This window comes from Lycorma delicatula, chromosome 1 (genome assembly GCF_047948215.1).
Source record: "Lycorma delicatula isolate Av1 chromosome 1, ASM4794821v1, whole genome shotgun sequence".
NCBI classification, from domain to species: Eukaryota; Metazoa; Arthropoda; class Insecta; order Hemiptera; family Fulgoridae; genus Lycorma; species Lycorma delicatula.
Window position 1 is genome coordinate 399,946,567 of NC_134455.1, and position 5,633 is coordinate 399,952,199.

Genomic DNA, 5,633 nt, shown 5'->3' on the forward strand with positions numbered 1-5,633 from the left:
TATTGATGACACAATCTGTCCAGATCCTGAGCATAAGGATGATAAATCTTATAGAAATGCTTACGAATCAGGAGAGCTGGAAGGTTAACATCTGTATTGAGAAAATTATCATTTGAAGTTAATGCCTAGATAAACCAATTTTTTATAAATTATGTTTATTTAGCTATTAATTAAATTACCGTTTGCACTACTTGACAACTATTAGCTTCTGCCTTCTAATGTACATTATAAAAGGAGATAGAATGTTAACAGAGCTACAAACTGAATTTGGAAAGCAGATATCATTTGATTAAGAAGACTGTAATATTAGTTTTAATCTCATTTTGTTAAATGTATTTATTAATATATAAGTAATGTTTTTATATATGTTGAGTTAACATTTATTATAGTAGATTCCCTTCAATCATCTTCAAGTGCGACCGTAGTGTGGCATGTTTCTGTTTCATTAAATCTGAATTCAACCCCATTATGATGGAATTAATGCAGTCTATTTTGACATCATTGAACTAAGTATTAAATTTTACAGAATCACATTTTTGCGAATTAATAACACAAATATGAGCTGTATCATATTTGAAACAATTTCATTTGCTTTTCAATGACTGATATTTTGTTTTTACTGAACATTAAAATTTATACTATTAGATTATAAAAGAAAATCGTATTTATGAAATTTAATATAACAGCTAAAGTGCTTAGTACTTCATTTTTTTTTATATATCAACTAGATCGTGTCTTAATGGACAAACACCACCATATAAATAATCTACCATGTAAAGGTCACTCTGAGGAGTAGACATTGGCTCAGATCAGTACATTTTTAGTCAAAATTAAATTCACTCCCCAAAAAGAACCAGGCCGCTAAAACTAAAAAAAAAATAGACCCTACCCAACTGATCAAGAATGAAAATTACCAAAAAATTAATCACAGATAAACTTAGAAAACCTAATCAATAACCTAAAACCAATCACAGAAGAATTTACCCCATAAAAGCATCAATGATGTAACTGTGAATGTCATGAAAAATTGAAGAAGAGACAACAAGCATAGCTATTACACTGATCCCAAAAATCAGAAACATATCCTTTCAAAATCTAGTAAAACAAAGAAACCACCCGAACCCTAAGAAAAAAAAACACCATATAGACACATTGGAAATCAATAAAAGAATTCCACAAAACACAGTCTAGATATCACAAAACCTTCAAAAAACAACAAAAAATACAAACCCCAACCCTACCAATGAAGGATGAAACAAATACTAGGGAATCTTAACTCCTAGACACAACAATACAAGATTCTTTCAATAATCATCCTCAACAGGATCGATTTACAACTTGAGAAAGAATTAGGAGAATACCAGGGAGGTTTCAGACTTTGAAGGAGCTGCCCTGATCAAATCATGAGTCTTAAGCTAATGATGAATTACATCCCAACATGATAAAACTGTCCCTCACAAACACAAGTCAAAAGTTAAATTAGGAGATGAACTCTTGGAACTATTTGAGATCAAAACAGGACTGTGCCAAGGCGATGGACTCTCACCACTACTATTCAACAACGCTGTGGAAATGGTAATGAGGGAATGGCTTAAAAAAATGTCTCCCAAATATAAAAGTAAGCCAAAAAATATAAAAAATTGCTTTGGTTTTACAGACGACTTGGCACTGCTAGCAAACGACATCGATGAAACTAAAACATAATATTAGAATTTCAAAACATCACAAATAAAATTGGCCTCAAAATATCATTCGAAAAAACAGAAATTATGTCCAAAAAATCAATATAATTAAAAGAAGTACTTGTAAATGGTAATAAAGTCAGAATAGTAACCCAATTTAAATACTTTGTGAAATAATGATTAATAACCCAAATGAAAAGATTCATTACAAACAAACTAGCTGAAGCACAAGAATTAACCTTGTACATAAACAGTAAAAAGTTTTTGTCCAAAATCACACACTTTGTCTGCAAAAACCAAGACACTGCAACAGAGTTATAAAAACCAGAAGCCACATATGCAGCAGAAACACTCTTCCATCTGAACGAACAATCAAAGACTTGTAGACTCCAGAAAACCTAAAGAAGAATTAGAAGAACCTGCGTCAACAAAAAGTATGAGAAAGACGGGCAGTGGTGAATTGTGCCCAACAAAGTAGTGTTTATACACTCTAGAATTAGAACTGCTCACTGATACCTTGCATAAGAGAGACAGGATTTTTTGGTTACTTTGTGAGAATGCATGATTTGAGACTTCTGAAACAGCTGGTACAGTACAATTTCGACTTGAAAAACACCAAGACAGGATGCAGATGGAAATAAAGAGAGGATCTGAAGGAAATTTGCCTTACACCAGAAGACATCACAAACAAGATAAAATTAAATGAAAAAAATCAAAAGACAAAAACACTCGCTTCACGCTAATAATGAATTGAATAAAGTGATCCTATGTGGTGGTGAATAAAAATGAAAAAAAATATTTGTGATCATATTAATATATATATTATTTTGCCGAAATTAATGTTTTTCAGATTCATATTATTCCTATGTGCTATTAAATTATATTAGTAATTAATTAGCAAGATTATAATAATTTACAAGTCTTTTTTCAACCTTATTCTTTTTCCACTGTACATTACCCATTTCTTAATCTCCATTCCAGTAAAACTTTTCCTGTTCGTCGAAACCCTTATCTTTATACCCTACTTTTTACCTCTTAAACCCTCAGAGAACTGTTTCGTGATTACATCATTAAAAGAACAAACTTCTTTAAATCCAATCGCATTTTTATCTGCTTCGTTTTTGCATCGGTGGCACATGCATCTCATCGGTTTTATTTACCCTTCCCTTCCAACTGCTACTTTTCTTATACTTTCTCCGGTTTAATTTTAAATTGTAATTTAAATTCCTTCATTCTATTCTCTCCCGACATTTTCATATTGTTACATCTGACTTAAACTGCCGGTTTATTTTTCTAATCGATTCTTCATCTTTTCTACCAATATTAAATAAAAAGGCTTGTTGTTGTTAATCTTCATTTTTTGTTGAAATATCCACAACCGAATTGAAAATTTAGGACTATGTCGGCTGTGATATAAAGTTTATATTAGTTTATTTCAACTTAGTACATTATTATTTTGAATGGTATGAATTAATTCTTTCAATACCGAATCAGCAATTGCTGCCTCCATATAATTAGTCCCCCGTTGTGGCGTATTCCTACTAGCCTATGTAGCATTAGCACCGAAAGGACTTCAGTGGACGGTCTGAAGGGGAATTACGTCGGGAGGACAGGTTTCAAAAGCCTGGCCTTCAGCGGTCGGCCCATGAAATGGGTTCGATAACGCTGGTTTAACAACGGATTGGAATGCAATTAAATCCGTCCTTAAAATCAAAATATAAAATAAAGACAAAAATTGAAAAATTAGACCCGTCATGTAAAATAAACCTTTAAAAACACGCCCGATAGAATCACCCAGCAGCAAGGGACACTGTCCAGGCTCTGCAATCCGAAGGGAGAATTTGCAAACTCCCGCCAACTTTGCATTCCATTTCAATACCGGATTTGTAAGGTAATGAATAAACTTCCAGTGCTGGCCGAGTTTGAATTTGTAACCTTGACACAAGTTTTATATGCTCTACTTTTCATTTTTATAACGAATAAAAATCTGAAAAAAATATTTTTGTTTCAAAATTTAATACTGGTGTGTTAAGTTTTTAATGGAAAATTTGAATTAACAATAATTAAAACTTGGCTCAATGTCATGAATAAATATACTTTACTTTGACAAATGAAAATTACGAAAATTCTAAAACAAAATTTTTTCTCACTACTCTAACTAGGCCTTTCGTAAGGTTTTTTTTGTTGAGATAATTTAATAATCTACAATATTTTTCACACTTTTAACTACAGTATCTTTCAGAAGTTTAAGGACAGGTTAAAAATAACCAAAAAATCAGTCTTTCGTGACAAAATTTTTATTTTATACAAGTAAAAATAAAAATAAGAGATAATTCTACATCATTTTTTAAATGTTTAGTATTTTGTATGATCTCCATATGATTTTAGGCGTGCTGCTACTCTATCAGGCATTGATTCAATCAATTCCAGACATTTTTCATTCGTCACCTGTTGCCACAGACTTGAGATTTGAAGTCGTAACTCAGCCGTATTTTTAGGTTTTCTTTTAGCAAGTTGCAGTGCCATCCGATTCCATAAATTCTCAATCGGATTTAGGTCAGGACTACGAGCAGGCCATTCCAAAAGTTCCACATAATTTGCATCAAACCGTGCCTCGGTAACTCGTGATTTACGACGAGGTGCGTTGTCTTGCTGGAAGATGAAATTCTCACCAGACAGGTTATGGACACTAGGAAGCACAAATTCTTCTGTTGTTTTTATGTTCTGTATGCTGTTCATTGCCCCGTCCATTATTCTAAGGTGTCCAGCGCCCTCTGAAGTTATGCAACCCCACACCAAGACTGCAGGCCGGTAGAAACTTTTCAGTTTTTGTTCGCCTGACCCTAATTTTTCTGTTTGAATACAACTGGAATCCGCTTTCATCAGAAATGACAACCCTTGGCCAAGCTTCTTTCAACCGGTTCTTCGTTTGCTTGCAAAACTGACGACGTTTTGACTTATGGACAGCGCTTAAAAGAGGCTTTGTTAATGCGAAATGCGATTCCATTTCAGATTCTTTTAAACGTCTAGTAAGAGTGGCAGTACTAACATGAATTCCATGATTATGTGCTACTTCTGTCACTATATCAGGCAAAAGAGCAGACCGATTAAGTTTTGATACCTTTATAATCGGTCTGTCTTGACTCATTGATGTTTTTCGTGGTCGACCAGATCGTGGAAGATCAATAACAGTTTCTTGATCACGATATTTTTTAACGACTTGCTGTACACATGTTTTTGATATTTTTAATCGTTCAGCAATGTCTCTGTATGTTTTATTCGCTTTCCAGAGACCGATTGCTTGCCATTTTACTTCTACATTAACACTTTTCTTACCCGTTGTTAATAAAAAAACTTTTCACCAACCTAAACTCAAAGAAACAAATGCTAATTCATCAACATTTTGGTGGGAAACAGCTGATAATAGTGCCAAGTTGACATTTTTAATTACGGTTGGTACGCCTGACACTCTAAGTCGGTGTACCGGACACTTTAAAGTGATTTGTACATTTTGAACATTAGTCTCTTAAAAACAAAAATTTCATGAAAATTTTAAAATCACTTAAGCCCTTTTAGCTCAACAAATAAATTTCTTAGAATTTTTCTTATTACTCTATTGAAAAAATCTAAAACAGAGTTTTAAAATGATATCACACTCATTAGCCTAGGTTACATATTTTACGAGAAATTGTAATTTCTTTATAAAAATACGGGCTAATTTTAGCTCATTTAAAATATTTAAATGACTCCATAAAATTTGAAGCATCTAACTTAGAAGCTTGCGGTTTTTACCAAAAGATGTATTTTTTAAAGCTGTTTCTCACAGACATATAATATTTGTATGTAGTTTGTAAGTTTAAAGACAAACTGACATAAACAGTTTTTCTAAGGTGTCCTTAAACTTATGAAAGATACTGTATAATGGAATCATATTTAGAAATGAACAGCTAT